The sequence below is a fragment of the Mustela erminea genome, chromosome 11 (assembly GCF_009829155.1).
Source record: "Mustela erminea isolate mMusErm1 chromosome 11, mMusErm1.Pri, whole genome shotgun sequence".
NCBI classification, from domain to species: Eukaryota; Metazoa; Chordata; class Mammalia; order Carnivora; family Mustelidae; genus Mustela; species Mustela erminea.
Window position 1 is genome coordinate 10,642,177 of NC_045624.1, and position 25,887 is coordinate 10,668,063.

At 37.7% G+C, this 25,887-nt stretch overlaps 1 protein-coding gene and 2 pseudogenes across 1 annotated transcript in view; all 3 read right to left on the reverse strand.

Annotated features, from left to right (window-relative positions):
* Positions 1 to 25,887, reverse strand: part of LOC116568943 (olfactory receptor 2A5-like) — a 97,115-nt gene that overhangs the window by 32,032 nt on the left and 39,196 nt on the right. The gene's annotated exons all lie outside the window — the stretch shown is intronic.
* Positions 701 to 4,659, reverse strand: LOC116569520 (annotated as a pseudogene).
* On the reverse strand, positions 17,444 to 24,002 carry LOC116569521 (annotated as a pseudogene).

The window sequence follows — 25,887 nt, forward strand, 5'->3', positions numbered from 1 at the left end:
AGAGTTTTGAGATTTTTTTTTTTTTTTTCCTGGAGAGCAGTTAAAATACTTGAAGATATCTTTATGTCTGGGTTTTAGGCTATGAGATGGTGAGTGTATTTCATTTTCTCCCTGACTGCTGGGATATAGCATCTCCTCCTAGGACATGGCAATTCACCCAAGATGTGGGATTTCTGGTGTCCTAACTGAGTTTCTAAGTTTGTATCTCCCATTCTGGCTGGATCTGAACTCTAGTATCTTCTAGATACTAGATACTAGATACTAGATACTAGATCTGTTAGTTCCAGATTCTCTGTTCTAAATTCGATCTCCTGGCAGGTTTTTCCTACTAGATCTCTCTTTCTTAACCTATTTCCAAATAACTAAGGGGAAAACTAAGAACTCAAATGACACTTTAACTTACGTTTCTAGGATTTTCTCTTTATTGCTTTCCCTCCAGTGGTACACTGACCCCCAGTTCCTAACTACCTACCAGACTTGAACTCTGATCACTGCTTTCTCTGATCCCTGCTTGGGTTCCATATTCCTGCTTGAAGACCAGGGAAGCTGCCCTCCTGGGACACTTGTGGAAAATGTGGTACATGACTGTCAAACATTGCTTACTACAGGTTGTCGAGATCATGTCATTATTTACAGCAGGAGGATATGTCTGATACCAGTTAGTTTTTTTTCAAGACAATATATTATTTTTAATGCAAAACTATAAAATCCTTTTCCTGCACCTAAAATTTTAACTAAAAATATACTCAAAAGATTACCAAATAAAAGGGGTCTTAATGATTTAATTTCATAAGAAAAGAAGACTCATTTAGTAATGAAAAGTATGTCTTAGATGCTTTGATGACATTGTCTGGAAGTCCCAGTCCCTCAATGATGATGATGATGATTTTTTAAAGATTTACTTAGAAAAAAGAGAGAGTGTGTGCATGCATGGGGGAAGGGCGAGAGGGAGAGGGAAAATCTCCAGTAGACTCCTTGCCGAGTGCAGACTGAGCCACCCAGGCAACACCCTCCTTGATTATTAATGTAGTTTATCCATTGAGAAGCCGAGTGTAGAATGTTACTCTATTCCACTATATATTTATTAATTTATATTACTAGTTTTTCTTTTTTTAATGACTGAAAGTCATGGCAAGGTGAAATACTACTGCCTGAAATATTTTGCTGCTCTGGAAAATAAAAATGCAGACGCTTTGAGGGAAACGCTGTCAAGACATATAAAAATAATGTGGAAGTGAGGTACTTAGAATAAATCTGTCTTTAATTACATGTGTTGTAAAATATAAGTGGGAGACTACAAGGGAGAGAGTAGGTGGGAAGGGAAAATGAAAGCACAGTAGAGGGGGATGAGGAAATTTCTATAACGAGCTGTGAGATAGTTTTAGTTACCTACTAAGAATTTCTCAACTCTAGTCAGAACACTTGGCATTTATTAGCTATCCAGCAATGGATCCCAGTCCTTTCTTCATATGACTCACTGGTGGGATTGTGGAAATACACAGTTCGGTGATGACTGTACACATAAGCTACCGTAGTCCAAGACTTTCCTTCTGGGTGCTAATTTTTCTGAAAAATATTGCTTGTTATCAGGTGATGTGAAAGTTTATAATTGAACTGATGACTTAGAGCAGGGTGTTGACATTTTGTTTCAACAATTAAACAAAAATCATCTTAATTAAGATACTAATTTATTTCTTGAAGAAATGGACTCTATGGATTATTACAGCATTAAGTGTATTGATAATCCAGGTGCCTCATCTCTAAACAAACATGCTCAGAACCAGCAACTATTCTTGCACTTCAAAAAGTTTTCTACTTTCTTGGGGTGCCTGGGTGGCTCAGTGGGTTAAGCCTCTGCCTTTGGCTCAGGTCATGATCTCAGGGTCCTGGGATCAAGCCCCGCATTGGGCTCTCTGCTCTGTGGGTGGCCTGCTTCCCCCTCTCTCTCTCTCTGTCTGCCTCTCTGCCTACATGTGATCTCTTTCTCTCTCTCTGTCAAATAGATAAAATCTTTAAAAAAACAAGTTTTCTACTTTCAGGTAGAGTCTCGGGCAATTTACATTTTCTTATCAAACTTTATTGTTAGGTAATTTTTCTGACCTTTAAGTCATTCTCAAACAAAACCTCAGAAGGAAAAGATTTGACCTAGCTAAAAGTTCTGTCTTCTCCTCATACAGACCCTATCTGCAATGCTCTATACAAGGCATTCTTCACCTGAGCATCTCTGAAGCTGTAGATGAAGGGATTTGGCATTGGATTGAAGAGACCATGAAATAGGGAAAGATTGTTTTCTTTCTCCTTTCTTTGACTAGAAAAATGAGATCATATAAACTACCATGGCAGTGACAAGGAAAAGCCCAACCCCACAAAGGTGGGAAGAACAGGTGGAGAAGCTTTCTTTTTGGCCTCCCCTAGACTGGATTTTTAGGATGGGCCAATGGATGGTAGTAGAGGAGACTAGCACCAAGCAAAGGGGCCCAAATAAAATAAACAGACAGGCAACAAAGATAACAGTTTCACTGATCCAGGTGTCAGCATAGGCCAGTTTGAGGACAGATAGAATTTCAGAGAAGACATGGTCTACATCCTGGGGCCAACAGAAGGGTAACCTTAGAAGGAGAATTGCATGTACCAGAGACAGAATAAATCCACACATCCAGGAAGCAATGGCCAAGACTGTGCACTCTCTCCAATTCATGATGATAGTGTACTAGAGGGGGTGGCAGATAGCCACAAACCCATCATAGGACATTGCCACCAAAATCAGCATGGAGTCTGCGTCAGGTTCTCCCTGCCACCGCCATACACACTCTCTCTTATAAGTAAATAAATAAACTCTAAACAATTTTTTTTTAATTAAAAGCTTAGGATATATTCTTAGGAGTGGAGTGGCTGAATCAAAGGACACTTTTTTCATTTTCTTAAGGTCAAGAAAAATAGATATTTCAAAGCTTAACTTGGACAAGAATTCCTAAGTAGAAAAGGTGGCTGACTCCACAGTTTAGACTTTGTAAAGCTGAGTTCATCCTTCTCTTGTAGTTGTCTTACCCGAGTATTATTTTTTATTTTTTTTTAAGATTTTATTTATTAGAGAGAGAGAGAGATAGAGAGAAAACAAGTGGGGGGAGGGGCAGAGGGAGAGAATCTCAGGCGGACTCTCTGCTGCATCCAGAGCCCAACACCACGCTCTATCCCAAGGCTTAACCAACTTCACCACACCATTCAGGCACCCCCTGGATGGGTACTTAAATCTCTGACTCAAACTAGGAATAATACCCTATCTTGGGGTTATTCTTACCATTACCTGATAAGTGGAAAATGAGAAAACAGCAGCAAGAAAAGAAAACAGAGACTCTTCCAACTTGAATTCAACCTGTGTTGTGCATATAGAGAGTCATAACTTGAAGGGAAGACTTTTTCATTCTAGCTGCCAGTAGATACCAGCCAGCTATCAGCCCCTTTGGATTGACTCGGTGTAGCGATGATTTGTCCTAGTGCATGTGCTTCTGGTGTTGCATCTGTGGTGGGGATACAAGAGCCCAGCCATCATGGTGCAACTGGTAGACCTTAAGTGTTTCAGAGGTGCCTGTGGGGTTGAATGAGCCTTTGTTACACTGACGTTGAAGGTTTCCTGCCTCCACCTCTATAACTGTTGATCCCTAATAAATATCCTAACAGTGAACTCCATCTCAAAGGCCACTTCTGGAAGATCCACTTTGGAATAATCTGACTAAACCACAGGCAGACCTCGATCCTCCTATAATTATCTATTACCTATCTGTCTGTCTATCTGTCTATCTGTCTGTCCTGTATCATCATCATCTATCTATCTTTCAATCATCTATCATCTTTTTTTCAGTAATCTCTACACCCAACATGGGGCTTGAACTCATGATCTTGAGGATCAAGATTCTCATGTTTTACTGACTAAACCAGCCAGGCACCCCCATAATCACCAGCTTTGAGGCCTTTTCTCATCTTATCCTCTGCCTTGATCTACCTTGAATCTCAAAGGACTTGAAACACTTCAGACACATCTTGTCTTAGTATTTTTCTTTTTAGTTTTTTGGAGTTCTCCAAATGGCAACTCCATCACATATACCACCCTTCATCTTCCTACTTGATACTCAGATGCCACCACACAACAGATACATCCCAAGTCCTCAATGCCTTATACTGATATATATTTCACACTTACACAAAGTTAGACATGTGCAAGGCAGCCCTTTCTCATCTTGTAGCTCTGCCTTATGGAACATGAGTTCTCCTTGTGGACCACAGCAGGGAAATAGAGGGAAGATGTTACCTGCTTACAACCACTGTAGCTTAGACATCGCACACATCACATCTCATTTTTTTAGGCCAGAAACAATCATATATATTCATTCTCATTTTAAGGAAACCTAGTAAATACAGGGAATTACATGGATATTTTATAGTCTCTGTCTGTAACTTCCAAATATTTGATGGAACTGGTTTTTACTGGCTTACTAACACTGATTATACTAATGCCTTTCCCACTTCATGCACAGTGGTGACACAGTGGTTGCTTGAAATTGGCCCAGGTAGGAGTATTTACACTATAACACTGGCAAACGCTATAAATAAGGCCCCTTTTCTCCCTAGAAAGCTCACTGTTAAACATTTACTATTCCTCATACATCATAATTTTTTAAAGATTTTATTTATTTATTTGACAGGGAGAGACACAGCAAGAAAGGGACACAAGGGGAGTGGGAGAAGGAGAAGCAGGCCCCCCACTGAGCAGGGAGCCCAATGCAGGGCTCAGTCTCAGGACCCCAGGATCATGACCTGAGCCGAAAGCAGACACTTAACGACTGAGCCACCCAGACACCCCAAACATAATAATATTTTTAAAACTCTATCCAGTGTAGTGATTTTTCTCTCAATTTTAGGGTCTACTCTAAGACTTACTCTTTTACTTATGTAACTGACATCAAAAGTAAGACTTAACTGGACCTTACCCTCTACACAGAAGAGAATCAATTTATCAGGCAATTTAGCATAGCATATTAGCATTTGAATCTATATAGTAGATGTTCTTTTATTTTCCACAGTTGTAGCAAATTTTCTACATAAATAGTTCTCAGTACATCATTGTGGGCTAAATTCACTTGTACTAAAATTGTAATTTTTCTTCATATGTATGGTTTTTTTGTTTGTTTGTTTGTTTGTTTTTAAGACTCATGCAATAGGATGATCTGAGTAATGAAAACATATTGGTAGTGAATGTACAGTCTTCCATATATTTAGGATGGAAATATACTGAATGGAGACTGCTGTGAGATCCATCTTGGACTCACACATAGGTACTCACTGTTTATCCACTGTGTGGCAACCGACCTATTTGCAGAAGTTCAAAGGGATGCCTTAAAGTGCATGAAAGTCCTTTGATATTCTGAGCCTTGACTTGTTTCATTCAAGAGCTTTCTTTGCTTATACAAAAACAATTCCCATAAGGAACAGGAGAGGCAGGCAGCTCATCTTTTCTAAGCCTAGTTAACTAGTCTAACGATGTCCTAAATGCTTGGTGGATTCAGGCTGTTCTGGGCACCAACTTACTATGACTGCAGAGTCTCTATAAGCCAATAATTAATGTGTAATCTTGGTCAAGGATATCAGTAAAAATAATTATATTGTCAATATGAATCTCTTGCTATTTTCAAAGAATAGTCAATGATGAAATAGTGAAGAATGGGATACAGAGGCCATTCAGTGGAATTCACATGCTGCACTGACCATATAAAATGTATCCTGGGAACATGTATTATCATATACATCCTTCTGTCCTTTTGAGTGATCACCCTGCTCATTATTATGTAAAAGACTCTCACAATTTTTGTTGAATGAATGTCAGATTCAATGAAAAACACATACATTGAGGGCAAAATAGGAGCAGATCTGTTTTTGCAAAGTTGTGACTTTTGCTTTAAAGAAAATTTTTACTGTTATAGATGTTAATAATTTGACAATATTTTTATTTGAAAAACTATAATAATTCAACTAATCAGTTTATAATATATTGTTTCCTAAGTGTAAATTGCAATTGGTCTCATGCATTAGACTATCACAGACCTATGAAAAAATTATAACAAATGCATTTTGTAGTTTATATCTGATTTGCACTTACAGTTTGGAGAAATCTGAAGAAAAAGGAAGAGCTGCTTAAAGTAACTTTGAAATTACAGTTTCAATGCATAGCAGACCTTTTAAGATTTTAAACTATGAACTTGAGAGAAGCATCAGTTGAGATGGAGTAGTGTCTCTTTGTGGGCAAAAAGCTCACATAGACACTTTTTTTTTTTTAAAGATTTTATTTATCCATTTGACAGAGAGAGAGAGAGAGAGAGCACAAGCAGGGGGAGCAGTAGGTAGAAGGAGAAGCGGGCTCCTGCTGAGCAAGGAGCCCAATGCAGGGCTCAGTCCCAGGGTCCTGAAATCATGACCTGAGCCCAAGGCAGATGTTTAGCTGAATGAGCCACCAAGGAACCCTAGAAATTTTATTTTCTATAAATATGATTAAGTGAGGGAGTATTCTATATAACAATGTATTGCATATGTGATATTAAATTCAGCTACAAAAATAATTGTCTGGAGTTCAGAATTAGTTAAGAAACATCAGGAATATATCAATAATTTTAGACACTACTAGAAATGATCAATGATAATTAAAATATGTTTAATCTATAAATTGGAAGATTAATTTAAGTAAGAAAACCCTATTTCTACTGAATAGGAACACTTGCTTCTTACACATTACAATCTTACTTTCCAGATTATCTTTCCTTCAATTGTGGTTATTTTTTGTTTTGAATTATTAAATCAGCTATTTCTTATTTTGGTTATCATTATGTCAATATTATTTTTTAAAAATTGACCAAAGCTAAAAATAAAAATTAAGATATCACAGAACATGAAGTCATTATAGCAATGGAAGAGATAAGGAAACATGAAAGCATTCAATAGTTGAACAACCACTCAATTTGTTTAATTGACATAATTAAAGTACCTCAGTTCAAGAAAATAAATAGTAAAAGTACTTCCTCACCTGTTGTGTTTTCATGAAACATACAACAGGACCCCCCCAAAAGTGTTTCATGAGCCAAGGAGCTTTACTATATATCTCCATCTCTATGGTAGTTTCAGAAAATTTAGCAGTATTGGTATCCATCTTATCCTACTCTGGGACCAGAAAAATATTTCCTAAAAGAAAGATGTTATCATAGTATAATATATAGTAATATTCATGAATAAGCTGGGAGAGGGATACCTGGGTGGCTCAGTTGGTTAAGTGTCTACCTTCTGTTCAGGTCATGATCTCAGGGCCACGCTCCCTGCTCAGTGGAGAGTCTGTTTCTCCCTCATTCTCTGCCCCTCCCCCCCAACTCATGCTGCTGCATTCTCTCGCTCTCTCTCCCCATCTCTCAATTAAATAAAATCTTTTTTTTTTTAAAGATGCTCCCCGCTGAGCAGAGAGCCCTATGCGGGACTCAATCCCAGGACCCTGAGATCATGACCTGAGCCGAAGGCAGCAGCTTAACCCACTGAGCCACCCAGGCGCCCTTAAATAAAATCTTAAAAAAAAAAAAAAAAAAAGAAGAAGAAGAAGAAACCAGGAGAATATAACTCAGGCATAACTATAAGTCACCTTTAACTAAGTCATTGTTTCATGAAAGGCAATAAAATATTGCTTATAAACACTCACTAAGACTTTCGTTTTTAGGCTGATTGTTAGTCACTTAGTGATAACAAGATTAATAGCCAATTTTATGTTGAAAATTCTACTGGTGGAGGTCTTCATAGCTACATATTCCTAACCTTATCTCTGTACCTCAATACCTTCATCTAGGTGTGTGAAGTCTTTTCATCTCTGTGGCTGAGATCACAGAACCACAGACTGGGCAAAAATTTTCTCTTATTTTCTTTGCCTCCTATTCATTTTCATATGAGCACACAGTCTGGCCTCCAATGCAGAGACTGATGCCAAGCGAAGTGAGAATACCCACGCTTGAAGCCCGGCTAAGAAGAGCTCCCCAGGAGAATTTCTTTGCCAGTGCAGCTGCCTTGAACACAAACTGACTCGGGAAGGCAGCCATCCAGGATATGATTTTTCTTTCACCATAGCCCAGGTGATTTTAGCTGTGGCTGTTACCTTCAGATTCTACTTCAACTTAAAGGGAATCCCACAGAGGGTAGACCTATTCCTTCTTCCAGCAGTCTCTAAAGTGAGAAATCCCAAGATTGAAAATATTTACCTCACTTCCTGATGATGTTGGAGAATAATGTAGCTATTGTTCTCTGCACTTATTTTATGATCAGCTCAACACAATTTTCATGACTGTCTCTGGAACGTAGATTTTCCCCAGGGCAGGGGGTGAGGTGGGGCATGCCCATACTCATTGTGCCTATATACCAATTTCCTAAGGGAAAAAGTTTTGCTACACATTTTCCCTGGATGGAAACAAGGATCATTTATATTTATCTTTGGAGGAAATATATTTGGGAAGGGAAAGAACAGATAGATTCTTATAGAATGCAGAAAGATTTGCGAATATCTCAAAGGTTATAACGTGAGGCAGATATCACAATTTATGGGACGTAACACTTGGATGTAAAATAGTTCTGCTGATTCAAAGTTCTTGTCCCCAAGGTGGTTTATAAGATCTGTTGCGCTAATAGCAAATAAATGGGTGCCTATAGAGGCTGTGCTGCCACCCCTAAGGGAATAAATCCTTTCAAGAAGGTGCATATTTTACTACTGGATATTTGCCCTGAAGATACAAATGTAGTGATCCGAGGGGGCACGTGCACCCAAATGTTTATAGCAGCAACGTCCACAATAGCCAAACTATGGAAAGAACCTAGATGTCCATCAACAGATGAATGGATTAAGAAGTGGTATATATAAACAATGGAATACTATGCGGCCATCAAAAGAAACGAAATCTTGCCATTTGTGATGACATGGATGGAACTAGAGGGTATTATGCTTAGAGAAATGTCAGTCAGAGAAAGACAATTGTCATATGATTTCCCTGATATAAGGAAGTTGAGAGGCAATGCGGGGGATTGGGGGGTAGAAAAAGAATAAATGAAACAAGATGGGATTGGGAGGGAGACAAACCATAAGAGACTCTTAATCTCACAAAACAAACTGAGGGTTGCCAGGGGGAGGGGGTAAGGAGAGGGTGGTAGGGTTATGAACATTGGAGGAGGTATGTGCTATGGTGAGTGCTGTGAAGTGTGTAAACCTGGTGATTCACAGACCTGTACCCCTGGGGCTAATAATACATTATATGCTAATAAAAAAAATAAAAAATTAAAAAAAAAAAAAGGAGAAACTCATCTCACCCCCTAAAAAAAGAAGGTGCATATTTTCATCTACTAAAGAATCAGACTGGGATGTAAAGCAGTGAGATTATAATAATGACATTGGTGCTGGTTTAGCATTTATTGTGTTTCAGGACCTCAGCCATATACATCACGCATACCATTTGAATATGTTTTCTCCACATTATAGATGTGGACTATGAAGTTAGAGAAATACATACATTGTCCTGTCTTTCAACCACCAGCATGAAGAATAGTACAGACACTAAATCTTTTGCTCTAACTACTGAACATATACTCATTTTCAAAAGCTCTTCAAGTGATCTCTCAGAAAGCCTTCACCTGCTTCCCTCAATGCTTATGAACTCTCACTGGTTTTGTAATCCTTCCAGAATTCCCACTCATATGTCCCTGGTAGGATTCATAACCTTGGAAGAGAATGACTTCCTTTTCTGTCTCTTGCTGTATGATTCTTCAGAGTACAATCCTTATGAATCTAATCTCAAAAATGTCTTTAAAATGTTTTTATTGTCGGGGCGCCTGGGTGGCTCAGTGGGTTAAAGCCTCTGCCTTTGGCTCAGGTCATGATCCCAGGATCCTGGGATCCAGTCCCGCATAGGCCTCTCTGCTCAGCAGGGAGCCTGCTTCCTCCTCTCTCTCTGCCTGCCTCTCTGCCTACTTGTGATCTCTGTCAAATAAATAAATAAAATCTTAAAAAAAATGTTTTTATTGTCTTATAGTTCTAGGATTGTGGCCCCAGTGCTTCCACTGGGCATATTATATAAGAAAAGATCCACATTATTTTTCATTTTTCTTAGCACATTTACATCCACATGAGACATAAACATGATTATGTAAGAAATGCAAATTGGTTCTTTCTATGGGCTTTATAAGCAGAAAGCAAAACAGGAAAACTAGGTAACCTGTTGTTTGAGATAGATGAAGAATTAGTGTGATGTAGAGATGTAGAATTAGTGTGACACACTAGCACATTATCTTCTTGAAATTATTTGGTAATAATAGTCAAATGAGATAATATTTTTTAAAGTAATTCATTGTTAAAGTTTTGAGAGCTAACATCTTTATTATTAGCAAGTGCATCTTTGGGGCATCTGTAGAGAGAAATAACACAGCCCCCCTCAAGATGTCGACATCCAAATTCCAGGAATTTAGTTAAAGATCTTGAAATGCAGAGATTATCATGCATTATTCACAGGGGTCACTATAATCACAGGAATCCTTGTAAGAGGGAAGCAGGAGGTCAGAGAGGAAGAGAAACATGCTATGCTGCTGGCTCTGAGAAAGGAACCAAAGAATGTAGGCAGACTGGAAAATTGTTCCCTGGAGCTTTCAAAAAGAACACAACCCTGCAGGCCCACTTTCGACATAGGACCTTTAGAATTACAGGATATATGTTTATGGTGTTTTAAGCCACTAAGTTGTGGTAATATGTTTCAGCAGTAAGAATAAAGTAGTATAGGAATGATCATGCTTTATTTTCAGTATTGTTATAAAAATAAATCCATTTCTGACTTGGTGGACATCCCAATAAAAATTCAAAGAGAAATTAGTGATTTCTGGTTTTTATTTGAGCTTTTAAAGAGCTGGGAACTCACCAGTCCTGTCTTCAAAGAAGAAACAATCTGAACACACTGAAAACGAAAAACTCTTCATCATCAAAAAAAGCAATTAATAAGTTGCATTTCATTAAGATTAAAAAGTTGTGCTTTGTGAAAGACACTGTTAAAAATATGACAAGTCAAGCCACAGACTGGAGAAAACCTTTGCACATGCAGGAAAAATGACTTGAGTCCAAAATACACAAAGAATTCAAAACTCAACAAGAAAATGAACAACCCAATAGAAATGGGCCAACATTCTAACAGACATATCTTCAAAGAAGATATACAGATGGCAAATATACACATGAAAAGAAGCTCTATATCATATGTCATCAGAGAAATGCAAATTAAAACAATAAGATATCACTATATGTCTTTACAATGGCTAAAATCCAGAACATTGATAACAGCAAATAGTGATTAGGATGTGGAGCCATAGGAACTTCTATTCATTGCTGGAGAGAATACAAAATGTCACAGCCACTTTGGAAGGCAGTTTGATAGTTTACTACAAAACTAGACATTCTTTTCCCATGTGATCTACCAATTGCACTACTGGGTATTTCCCCAAATGATTTGAAAGTTTATATCTGCATAAATATCTGCACACAAATGTTTAAGGCAGATTTAGAACTGCCTCAGCTTGAAGGCAACCATGATGTCCTTCAGTAGGTAAATGGATAAAGTTACCATTTATCCAGACAATGGAATAGCATTCTGCATTAAAAAGACATTAACTATCAACCAAGGACAAAACATAAAGGAAACTTACTTACTTGCGTTCTTACTACTGAAAGAAGCCAATCTGAAAAAACATACATACTATATGATTTCAACTCTATGATACTCTGAAAAGCCAAAACTATGGAAGCAGTTATAAGATCATTGGTTGCCAGGGACTAGCAGAGAGAGACAGAGAGAGAGAGGAAGGGGAGGGGGTAGAGTACATATGATTTTTAGGGCAGTAAACTTTTCTGTATGATACTATACTGGTGGATACACATAATTATACACTTGTCTAAATACACAGACTGTACACTATGAGTGAACCCTAAGGTAAACAATGCATTCCAGGTGATAATGATGTGCCAGTGTAGGTTTATCAAAGATAATAAGTGTACCACTCTGGTGGGAGATGTTTATACATCTGTGGAGGACAGAAGTATATAAGTTATCACTATACCTTCCACTCAGTTTTGGAGAGAATATAAAATTGCTCTAAGAATAAAGTGCCTTGGATAAATGTGCAAAAGATACGAAGAAACACCTTAGGTGTTAGGAAGATATACAGATGGCAAGGAAGACCCTGTAAAGATACTCAGTAGCATATATCATCAGAGAGTTTCATATTAAAACAAGAATGAGATACCACTTACTGCACATCTATTAGAATGACAATAGTCCCAAACCCCGACAATACCAAATGCTAGCAAGGATGTGGAGCAATAGGAACTTTTATTCATTGCTGGTGGGATTGCAAAATGGTACAGTCACTTTGGAAGATCGTTTGGTGCCTGCTTACAAAACGAAGCATACTCTTACCATTTGATACAGAAAATCATGCTCCTTGGTATTCATCTAAAGGAGCTGAAAACTTATGGCCACAAAAGCCCCGTACATAAATGTTTATAGTGGTTTCACTCATAATTATCAGAACTTAAAAGTTCCAAAGATGTTTTTTGATAAAGGAGATAAACAAGCTGTGGTACATCCATACAATGAACTATTATATTATTCCAGTCAAAAGAAAGGTCCTATAAAGCCACAGAAGACATGGAGAAACCTTAAAGCATATTGCTTGGTGAAAGAAGCCAATAGGAAATGGCTACATTCTTTATGGTTTCAACTACATGACATTCTGGAAAAGGCAAAACTATGGAGATATTAGAAAGAAGAAAGAGCAATTGAGGAATTTTATCTTATTTACAACTGCACCAAAAACAGTGAAATACTTAGGAATAAACCTATCCAAAGAGGTGAAAGATCTGTACTCTGAAAACTGTAAAATACTGATGAAAAAAATTGAAGATGACACACAGAAATAGAAAGACATTCCATGTTCATGGATTGGAAGAACAAATATTGCTAAAATGTCTGAACTACCCAAAGCAATCTATGCATTTAATGCAATCTGTACCAAAATACCACCAGTGTTTTTTTACAGAGCTAGAACAAAGGATCCTAAAATATGTTTGGAAACACAAAAGACCCCAAATAGCCAAAGCGACCTTGTGAAAGAAAAGTAAAGCTGGTGGCATCACAATTCCAGACTTAAAGCTATATTACAAAGCTGCAGTCATTAAGACAGGGTGGTACTGGAAGAAAAAGAGACATACAGATCAATGGAACAGAGCAGAAAACCCATAAAGGAACCCACAGCTGTATGGTCAATTAGTCTTTGACAAAACAGGAAAGAACATCCAAAGGGAAAAAGTCTCTTCAACCAATGATGTTGGGCAAACTGGACAGGAACATGCAAGAGAATGAACTGGACCACTTTCTTACATCATATACAAAAAACAAATTAAAAATGGATTAAGGACCTAAATATGAGACTTCTAGAGAATAGACAGTAACCTCTTTGACATCGTCCATTGCAACTTTCTCCTATATATGTCTCCCAAGGCAACGGAAACAAAAGCAAAAATAAACTGTTAGGACTTCATCAAAATAAAAAGTTTCTGCATAGTGAAGGAAATAACTAACAACACTAAAAGGCATCATACTGCATGGGAGAAGACATTTGCAAATGACATGTCTGATAAAGGGCTAGTATCCAAAATCTGTAAAGAACTTATCAAACCTAATACCCCAGAAATGAATAATCCAATGAACAAATAGAAGACACAAATAGACATTTTCTAAGGAAGACACACAGATGGCCAACAGACTCATGAAAAGATGCTGATCATCAGGGAAATACAAATCAAAACTACAATGAGATATCACCTCATACCTCTCAGAATGGCTAAAATCAACACAAGAAACAACAGGTGTTGGTGAAGATGAGGAGAAAGGGGAGCTCTCTTGCACTGTTGGTGGGAATGCAAGCTGGTGCAGCCACTCTGGAAAACATTATGGAGCATCCTCAAAAAAACAGAACTAAAAATAGAACTACCCTATGATCCAGCAATTGCACTACTAGGTATTTACCCGAAGAATAAAAAAAATATTGATGCAAAGGGATACATGCACCATGAAGTTTATAGCAGCATTATCTACAATAGAAAATCATGGAAACAGCCCAAGTGTCCATCAGCTGATGAATGGATAAAGAATATGTGGTACATGTACACACACACACACACACACACACACACACACGAGGGAATATTACTCAGTCACCGAAAGGAATGAAATCTGCCATTTGCAATGATGTGGATGTAGCTGCCGAGTATTATGCTAAGCAAAATAAGTCAGAAAGAGACAAATACCATATAATTTCACTCATGTGGAGTTTAAGAAACAACACAAATAAGGAAAGGGGAAAAAAAAGAGAAAGACAGACCAAGAAATAGACTCTTAACTAGAGAACTAATAGTTACCAGAGTGGAGGTGAGCAGGGGTTGGGTGAAATAGGGGATGGGGATGATGGTGCACTTGTTGGAACCCGGTGTGTGGAAGTGTTGAATCACTAAATCCTACACCTGAAACTAATGTTCCAGTGTGTGTTAACGGACTGGAATTTAAATAAAAACTTAAAAAGATCAGTGGTTGCCAAGGGTTAGATGGGAAGAGAGGGAAAGATGAGTAGGTAGAACACAGCAGACTTGCAGAGCAGTGGAACTATTCTGTAGGATACTGTCACAGTGGATATATGTCATTATACATTGTCAAAACTCATGCCACGTACAACTCTCATGTACATGAGTGTGAATACTAATGTAAACTGTGGACTTCAGTGAATAAAATATAGCAATATTGGCCCATTAGTTATAACAAATGTACCATAAATGATGCAAGATATTAAAAATAGGAGAACCTATTAGGGAGGGTGAGGGAGTATACAGAACTTTCTCAATTTAGCACTTGATTTTTGTGTAAACTAAAAACTGCACTAAAATTAAAACCCCTAATTTAAAAAAAAGTCATTAATGACTTATCTGACAAACAACTGAACATCAAATTAAAACTGTTATTCAAGTGAAAGTCCTTAATAAAAAGAATGCTTTCAAAACTAAAGAAAATGCTTAGTTGATGACTATAGAAAAACACATTTTCTACAAAAACATTAGCCTGAGAATCACTCACTCCTGTTTCATAAATCCAGAGGGCTTTTTACCACCATGAAAGGTAAGTGATGTCAGTTATTTCAAACCTACCTCACACCTCTTGGTGTCCCCCCAAACAATTTTAAGATGAATTGATTCAAACACTAAAAATACTGGTAGGAAAATTAATCCAAGAATTTCTACAGGTGAGCCAATCTTGCTGTATTGGCAATTAACATAAGCCAGAAATAAAGGTTAACATTAAATCAGTGCTCAAAGTTTTAGCTTCCAGTCCCATTTAAAAATTTTCAAATGGACTTCCATTGACTTTATCATAAGTTGAAATGGCTCTTAAAATTGTTATATAATTCTGATTGGATTAGTTTTCCACAACTTTTCATCATTTACTTGGATGCCATTTTAAACAGAATTCAGAGTTTCTTCCTTGTTTATTTCACTGTCTTCATAATTGGTGAGATAGAAGCTTATTACTCTTCAGTATTGTCTTTTTAAAATTATGGTCCTATGAAGCCAGATTGGGCACCTCTCATTATGGTGATGTAATCAACAAAGACAGCTTTTTGTATAGTTATTAACTGAAGCACTTCTTTAACATTTTATTGTGGAAAAATATACGTAAAATTTTAATGATTTTTAAATGTAGAGTCTGGTGGCATTAAATTATTCACATTGTGTATCATTACCATCATCAGCATCCATCTCCAGAACTCGCTCATCCTAAATGGAAACTCTGTTCCCATTAAATTACTCCCCACTCCTCCCTCCTCCAGTCCCTGTAACTACTCTTCTAGTTGTTTCTTTAACTCTGACTATTCTAGGTATCTTTTTTGTTGTTAGCTTGCTAAGCAAATAAAAAAATATTGCTTGACAATATTGTTGAATTTTTTTGAAAACCAATTTGTACTTTCATTCTTTCTTCTATTGAGGGTTTTCTATTCTCTAGTTCATTTACCTCTGTCCTCATCTTTATTTCTTTCCTTCTGCTAATTCAGTATTTGATTTTTCTTCTTTTTCTAGTCCTTTGAGGTATAAAGTAGGGCTGCTGATTTTCACCCTTTGTTCTATTTTAATGTAGGAGTTTTAACTATAAACTACCCTCTTAGTACTTCTTTTGCAATATCCCATTTTGGTTTGTGTGTTTTGTTTTCATCTCTCTCCAGTGAGTTTCTAATTCTGCTCTTGAGTCTCGGTGAATTTTTCCACTTCACTTATTGTATTCTTCAGCTCCAGAATTTGTTTTGTTCTTTTTTCGGTTTTTAATCCCTTAGTGATATTTTCATTTTGTTCATGTGTCATTGTCCTTGATTTATTGTTTATCTGTGTTCTCTTTTATATCATTTTGTATCTATCTTTAAAATGATTATATTGGATTCTTTGTCAGGCAATTCACAAATTTGCATTTCTTTAGTGGTGGTTTCAGGAGATTAATTTTGCTTCTTTGGCCTGTGGTTTCCCAGTTTCTTTGCATATCTTGTGAATTTTAGTTGAAATTTGGAGTTTTGGACAAACAGCTACCTCTCCTAGTCTTTACTGCCTTCATGAAGGGTAAGATCTTGGGCAATCCACCCTGCTAGAGATTCTGGGGGGCTACCTTTAGTGGGTATATAGCTCCACTGCGCTCCAGCATGTATTTTCTCAGTAAAAGAGGTGTTTGCCTGCTTCTACAGTGAGGCCTGTAAACTCCTGCTCCCCCTGGTGTTTGTCTGAGATGCTACAATATCCCTTTTGGCAGGAAGTTGGAGTGTTTGCCTTGTTTCTCAGTAACCCCAACATGGCCCCCAAGCTGCCATTCCCATCAGGGCTCTAAAACACACCAGATGGAAAACAATCCTTCAAGCCATCCCCTGAAAGCCAGAATGTAATACCCATGGTCCACTCATTGTCTTCCCTCCAGAGGAATCTTCTGATCATGCTACACTGGGCCAGGGATGGGGAGTGACTAGGTCCAGAAAAATGCCATAGATTTGTCTGATTACTCTACTGTGTCTCTTCTTGGCTTTGTGCTTGCCTGGTGCTGCAGCCTCTTAATTGGTTTTTCACAATGGCAATTTGATCTATGTATTATTATCTCCATGGAGAACAAGGGCCCAGGGATTTCTATTCTGCTACCTGGTAACGTAACCCTGATAATTCTCATCATCAAATCACACCTCTTTTGGGAGTTTTCTTGAGTTGTATTGCACTACCAATCACATCTCTTAAAGAGAAAGGTTCCCTGAGGTAAAATTCTAACCTCCTTTATAGTGCCCTCTGAACATTCTTCAGACTGTAAATGAGGGGGTTCAGCAATGGGTTGAGGAGGGTGTAAAACAGGGTAAGGATATTCTGCTCCTCCTCACATTGGCTATTGTCTGGAACCAAATAAGCCATTATGGCTATGCCAAAGTAGAATCCAACCACACAGAAATGGGAGGAGTAGGTGGAAAAGGCTTTTCTGTGCCTCTCCTTTGTCTGGATCTTCAGGATGGTCCAGATGATGTGTATGTAGGAGACCAACATCAGGGAAAGGGGCTCAACTAAGATAAACACACCACCAGTAAAGACAAAACCTTCACTGATCCAAGTATCACCACAGGCCAGTTTGAGGACAGATAGGATTTCACAGAAGTGGTCACCTCCTAGGGCCCAGAGAAGGTCAACTTTAGAAAGAGAATTAGATACACTATGGCCAGGGAAAGCCCACATACCCAGCTAGTGACAAACAGGACCATGCACATTCTCCAGTTCACAATGACAGTGTATTAGAGTGGAAGGCAGAGCGCCACAAGCCAATCGTAGACCATTACACCCAAAATCAGGCACTCTGCTCTAGCAAAAGTCACAAACAAAATTATCTGCATAGTGCATAAGACAAAGAAGAGTATTTTTGTGCATCACTGGGTTTTCCAGCATACTGGGCAAATTGCTGGAAGCATAGCATATGTTGATCATAGCCAAATGAGAAAGGAAGAAATACATGGGGGTATGCAGTCTGAGGTCTAGGCAAATGGGTCCCAAGATCATGCCATTTGCCAGCAGGTTAAAGATCTATAATAGGGAGATGATACAAAAGAGGAGCGCTTGAATGACTTCACTGAGCTGGAATCCCCCTCAGGTGTAAAAAAAAAAAAAAAAAGATCTTCCATAAACTTTTCTGAAGTACTGAAGAGGAGGGAACACTTCCTCACTTATTCTATGAGGCCAGTATTATCCTGTTAAAAAGGTCAAAGACTCAAAACAAGAAAACTGCATCTCTATAGAAATAGGTAAAAATTCCCAGTAATCAGAATCTGGATCCAGGAGCATACTAATAACATCATACAGTATAGTCGGGGGGAAGAGAATATTCCTAGAAGGCAGCCTTAGTTCCACATACAAAAATCAATCAGTGTACTACATCATATTTGTACAATGAAGGGAAAAAAACCCCACATGTTCATCTAATTAATGGAGGAAAAGTTTTGACAAAATTCAATATCCTTTAATGATGAAAAAGGAGAAAATGACTCCAGGATCTAGGAATAAGAAAGGAACCATGAGAAAAACCACAGATGAACCCTCTTCTCCTTTTTGGTCCATTTTCAATCAAAAGTGTTGGGTTTCACATGAAAATTGCAAACTAAGGCCACCCCCTTCTGGGACATCCATGAGACCTGTGCAGAGAATCCAGATGGTCTGTATCAGGGACTTCCAACTCATAGAAACAGTGAGATCCATTGTTGTTGTTTTTGTTTGTTTGTTTAAATAGTGGTAGAATTCACCAGTGAAATCATCTGGTCCAGACTTCCATTGCTGGGAAGTTATTATTTTTATTTTTATTTATTTTATTTCATTTTAAAGATTTTATTTATTTATCAGGGGGGGGGCAGAGAGCGAGCACAGGCAGATAGAATGGCAGGCAGAAGCAGAGGGAGAAGCAGGCTCCCTGCAGAGCAAGGAGCCCGATGTGGGACTCAAACCCGGGACGCTGGGATCATGACCTAAGCCGAAGGCAGCTGCTTAATCAGCTAAGCCACCCAGGCATCCTGCTGGGAAGTTTTTAATTACTGACTCAAACTCTACTAATTATGGATCTGTTCAGAATTTCTATTTCTTCATGTGGAGCCTTTATATGTTGTGTTTTTAGGAATTTGCCCATTTCATCAGGTTATGCAATTTTCACGGTACTCTCTTTTTTAAAGGTTTGAGAGAGAGTGAGCATGCACGAGTGGGGGTGGGAGAGAGGGAAAGGGAGAGAGTCTCAGGCAGATTCCCCACTGAGCAAGGAGCCCAATGCAGGACTCAATCTCACAACCGGAGATCAAGACCTGAGCCAAAATCAAGAGTCAGCACCTAACTGACTCATGGTACTCTTATATTACTTTTCATTTACATAAAATCAGTAGTAATCTACCCACAATCATTTCTGATTTTAATAATTTCATTTTTCATTAATCTACCTAAAAATTTTATTGATAATTTCAAAGAACTGAATTCTGATTTCTTTGATTTTCTCTTTTTCCTATTATCTGCTTCATATATCTCAATTTTAAACTTTTATTCTTTCTTCTAGTTTTGTCTTTAGCTTGTTCTCCTTTCTCTAGTTTCCTCAAGATATAATATTAGGGGGGTGCCTGGGTGGCTCAGTGGGTTTAGCTTCTGCCTTCGGCTTGGGTCATGATCTCAGGGTCCTGGGATTAAGCCTTGCATCGGGCTCTCTGCTCAGTGGCGAGCCTGCTTTTCCCTCTTTCTGTCTGCCTCTCTGCCTGTCCAATAAACAAATAAAATATTTTAAAAAAGATATAGTATTAGGTTATATTAGACTACTTTCTTGTTTTTTAACACACATGTTTATCGCTATAAATTTCCTTTGTAGCATGGCATTCTATGGATCCAATAAATTTTGACTTATTCTGCTTTTGTTTTGAATAGTTTCAAGGTATATTCTAATTTCTATTGTATTTTTTTCTTTGAACAATTGGTTGTTAAAAAACATATTCTCTCATCTCCACATAATTATGATTTTGTTTTTTCTACTATTATTGGTTTCTAGTTTTATTCTATTATGATCAGAAAAGATGCATTGCATAATTTCAATCCTTTTAATTTATTTAAGCTTGTTTTTTCTCTCTCTATATTTATATATGAATATTCATAAGATTATAATAACTTTTTTCCTAACATCCCAGGGTGGGGGAATCTTATGAAAGAAGATTGAAACAAAGGATTATCTTTTTGCTTGATGGTACAATCCATGTAACCACACAGTACTTATTGTGGGCACTTCTATAATAAGTTTTTTTAAATGTATGATTTACCTACTTCTAGAAAAATTAAGTTTTTGGAAAGTTTACTTGACAAAAATAACCTGGACTATTTCTCTTTATAAAATCAGTTTCTAGAAATAAAAAAAGAGAATCCTAAGCACATTCCCCAAAATTTGTGATCAATACTGCTTTCAAAATCTATGAACATCAGTTTAACACTGTTCAGTTATTATATGAAGGATATGGTATAAATGAGAATTTTTTAAATTACAATGCAATATACTCTGACAATCAAATTTTTTGGTGCTAGAATACCCAGAATTCTACAAATAGCTTTTATGTTTATAAACATAAAAATCATCTTGTCAAGTTTGTATGTTCAAAATTTCCTGTTGTTCGTGAATATCTTCTCCCATTATGAATTGAATAAATGAAAACATTGATTCTATTTAAATATCTATCTTAATTTGGGTTTGTCCAGAGACCAATCCAGAGACAATTATTCATCTAAGATGGTTTTTAGAAGGTAATCCCAGGAAACACAGGTAGAGGTGTGGGAAATGGGGAGAGCCAAGAAAATCCAGCCCCTGAAGGGTAGATGATCATGCAGGCCAAAACTAGAATAACAGAAGCTTGAGCCTATTGGAAAAATCTTGGAGGCAGCATAGAATATGCATCTTGGTGTGAAGCTACCTGTAGGGCAAGGAGGGTGAATTTCCATGTAGATGAACTGATACACTAAGAAGAATCAGTTGTTAATTGAAAGCCTTGGGGTAGATGCACCAAGCGTTAGGGCTGTCTTTCTCAGCCCAGTGGGCTAGAAAAGTGGCTCTGGAGGTCAGGGAAAGTGATCAGGTAAAGCAATTCAAATGCTGGCATTTGGAAGTCAGACCCATGAATGTTGAAGGAGGAAGACAAGGTATTACGGATGGGGCACCCACAGCACCAGGTACAAAATCCATGCAAAACTGTGTGATCGATACTCAATTCCATAACAGGTTTCTCTGATTTCAGAATCTATGAACATCAATTAACATGATTTGTCTTTATTATACAGATTAAGGATTTTAAAAATTATAGTATATCAATATCCCAAATCTGACTGGACATCAGGCAGAAAAATAGGCCTGATTTTCTGGTTTTAAATTGAAGGAGATGAATAATTATGAAAAAACAAATACATATGTTTAATGATTTTTTTAAAAAAATTATAGTAGCATAGATATGTATCCATAGTTGAGTAAAAACACAGTTAATTTCAAAAGTTGGTTTTAAGTGGACAGAAAAAAGGAAAAAAAATTGGTTTTACATATAGTCAACCTACTAGCCTCAATTATGTGTCTCATACCTGAAGAACTTTATAAAACTTCTGTTTGGATAAATGTATAGGATACCATCTAATTTTGGCTCCTATAGTTCATCATAAATGAGAAAAATTATTCTGTGTATTCAGTCCTGTTGAGAATGATGTGGCAAACCTGTGTAAATGAATTAAAGTTTCAAGTTTATCACATGAAAACAGATGAACAATTAGGAAGGCACATTTAGGAGGGTGTATAGCTTATAAAAAATGTTCATTTTCAGGGGACAGGAAGAAAAAAAGAGAGTCATTCTTCAAAACCTGAAACTTTTTTTTTATAGCATTGGCATTGGGGTAAAACAAATACATTGATTTTAGATATGAGCCCTAAATAAAAAGATCAAATGGCAAATATAGCATATTGTAGGCACTGATTTACAATTAACTTCTTATACTGACAAATCTCTGTGTTGTATGCCAGGGAGAAGAGGCCAGTGGCTTTCCTATTTAATGATAGCTTATGAGTCCCTCAAGCAATATTGAGTCAGCTAACTAGTTAAAATGATTATAAGGCTTTCATTCAATTTCAGTGCATATCTTGACAACCAAAGTTTAGGTAATAATGTTACAATTAATGTCATTAAACCTTTAAATGTTATTAATGTCAGCCTAACCATTAAAAGCCTCCATGGTGGCTGCTGCTTTAATTGCTAGTTCTGGTCTGCCCTTGTGTCCTTAGTTGGGGCTGCTTGGGGCCTTAGCTACTTAGTTTAATGTAGAATTTCTTCCATACAAATTTCTAAATTTATACATAAATCAAAATTATAGCTTTTCCCCTCTTACTAATAGTACCCTGACAACATTGCTTGATTCTTTGACTTTCAGAGCAGACTAAGACTTTCAAATGGTTATCCTTCTTCATTGTCTTTCTCCAATGCTCCCAATTTTCTGCTATTAGCTTCTAAGTCCAGCTCTCAAAAGATGCAATCACTCCAAAATTTATTGGATGTTTCAAGCATGTTGTCTTCATAGATTAAAAGAATACATTTGTCACATTGTGTATTACATAAGAATCTACCTTATAGGAGATTTAGTTAATGTGTTTAAAGGTCTACATAATTTTAATGTATATTTAAAATATTTAGTAAAAAAGTAAACAGCATTAATAAATATGGTATTATAAAATGATCGCTGGAGGGCTTTGTCCTTAATATTTTATTTTCCTAGAACTTCTCCCACCTCCCTCATGTCTACAGAGAACTGATCACTGCTTTTCCTGACTTGTTGCAGAAGTGAAACCGTATAGATTCTAACACATCATACCACCTTGGTGGACTCTAATGGCTTATAAACTCAGTAGGTGCTACCTAGAATGTCTTTCCAGTAATTTCCTGTTAACAGATCATCAATGCTCTCCTTGTACAGAGTAAATTTGGGGTTAATATCAATACAAAAGCCCTTTAGGCTAATAAGTAGTAACTTGAATCTCAAGTATAAGAATGTTGACAATATGGACAAAAGTAACCACATTATTGCAGTTAAGAGGAAGGTTTTAGATTTATGCCTCATCCCAACATTACAAGCTCTGCCAGGATTTTCCTTGATTTTCTTGATTTTACTTTTGTTCCTTGTAAAATTTAAAATATGTATAAATATTTTCATTTACTATTTTTTAAAAAGGGGCTTAAAATAAATGTGAAAAACATAAAAAGGAAAGCTATTTACTGAATATGTTGCTAGGTACAAACAGAGGTAAATCAGAGAAATTGTTTTTTAAAATTTTTATTGATATATTTATTTTTAAAGACTTTATTTATTTATTTGACAGAGAGAGATCACAAGTAGGCAGAGAAGCGGGCATGTAGAGAGGGAGAAGCAGGCTCCCCACCGAGCAAAGAGCCTGATGCGGGACTCGATCCAGGACCCTGAGATCATGATCAGATGCCCAACCCACTGAGCCACCCAGGCATCCCAAAGAAATTGTTTCTGTGTAAGAATATTTTACCATATTTTCACCAGCTAGAACTTTCCCCCCAAATCTGGTATGTGCCAATGGTGGTCACATTATCCCACTGTAGGATCTGACAAAGGGTTTCCCTAGGTTGAGGACCATCAAATAAAAGCAGGGGGCTATTCTGGCTCCTATACCGTTTCAGTGCTACAAGAAGGAATTATAGAATCTGTCTAGTAGCTATAGAATTTCTTCCTGCAACTTATTAATATCTCCCTTCTGGGCAGCAAAGTAAAGGATCCTAATGTTCCTTACTTCCATGGCTGTAGAAGGTTTCTCAGATACAGTAGGAACACCTGGTTCTCACTGGGGAAGAAATGAAATGTAGATCAAGGACAAAGGACATAACACCTCTGAGTTCACCATTATTTGTAATATGAGATAAGAGGATCAGATGGCGCTTATGCCTCTTTCGGCTTGAGCCAGGGACGGCTAGTGCCACCAGCCTCTTCCCATGAATGACCAGAGTGGGATTCAGAAGAGTCAGACACCTATCATCATGGTTAATAGATACTGCTCTGAGTCTTCCAATGTAGTGGGGGAAAGTGGGCCTTCACAAAAGTGGCCTTTTCTCCTTCCTAAACCTGGTAACTTCTGCCAGCAATCTGTCCTGCTCTCCTGTAAACTATTAACCAATATATAAATAATGACTTAGACAAACAGAAGTACTATTTCCTGCATTGCTCAAACTGGGCTTTGATGTACAGGAAAACATACAGAGACAGGAAATGTCTGGAGCTGAGTCATCTGTTCCCTGAAGCAGTTTTGGGGAATGAGGAGTTCCAGATACTCTTTGTGCCCTGACCACCAAGACAGGACCCAGGGGTGCTCAAGAGGCTTCTAGACCTGAGGGATTTATACTCTGATCACCCAGAACCAACACAGAGACATACTTATGGAAATTACAAAGTGCCTTCCCACCATTCTATGTCTTTCCTAAGACGGTGGTCTGTATTAAAGAGGATCTTGGTATAAAAATTTAATGGATAAGTCATATTTTATTATGTCACCTAATACAATCCCCAGGATAGGAATGTATTGGCTACTTGCTCTTGAAATTTCCTGCCTCCAAATTCTACTTTTGGAAAGCTTCATGATGAATGTAATCCCCATGGTGTTTGTTAAGGCAGCCTCAAAGGATTATATTTTCTTTAGGGAATGAACAATCTCTGCCTGCTGAAAAGTGTTAACGTAAAATAATTATCAGGAATTTCTATTGCAAATATTAATTATTATTGGGGAAATTCATGGAGATTGAATCCCATTCCCTCAGTGCTTTCCTATCTTCTTTGACTTCAAACTACTGCCCAAGTATCTGTCCCATTTCTAAAACATTTCTCCCCCAAATACACATTCTACATTAGAAAGGCCACTGTGCCCCCTCTAAGCATTTAGATGTAAATTAAGATAAAGTGGTCTTGCTAGCATCCACACATTTAGAGGGAAATAGTCATAATGACACAGATCCCTTTAAATTTTTGACTGTTCACATCAGTTTGGTCCTCGAAGCCACCAGAATGCATCCTGTTTCCCTAGTTGCCTTCCCAAGAGGATATTTCCCCCCACCATTTTCTCTCTTTAAAGCTCCCAGGAGTGTTTCCACCTTACTACTAGTTTCCACCCTAGTCCCAGCTACTGATTGGGAGTAACTGAACATGGAAGCTATCAGATGATAATTCACAGTCTTAACTAAAACACTGACCAGGGTCCTGGATCTGCATTCCCTGCCAACTCCTCTGCTGTTACTGTGAAGTTACTGGTTTCGACCCTCATGAAGGACAGCCCACCACTTATAGTTTGAGTTCTATCCCTCCTGCCTACTCAAGAACTCCTCTCCAGCAATTTGTCTCAAATGTCTTTGCTCCTATTTCCTTGAACACATCCAGTCAGCATGTGAAACTCTTTTTCTCCAAGACACTAATTATCTTGACTTTGCTAAACCCAATGGCCAGTTCTCTGTGCTTATCTGCCTTGACCTGCCAGCACCATATAACTCAGTCAACAGTGCTCTCTCTTTGAAGCGTTCCTTTCCCTCCACTCTTATGCTGTTCTGCTCCCCCTGTGGTCCTTCTACCTTCCTGACTGCTCCTTCTCTGTCTCCTTGGTGGATTTCTCCTCATTTCCCTGACCTACAAACACTAGCATT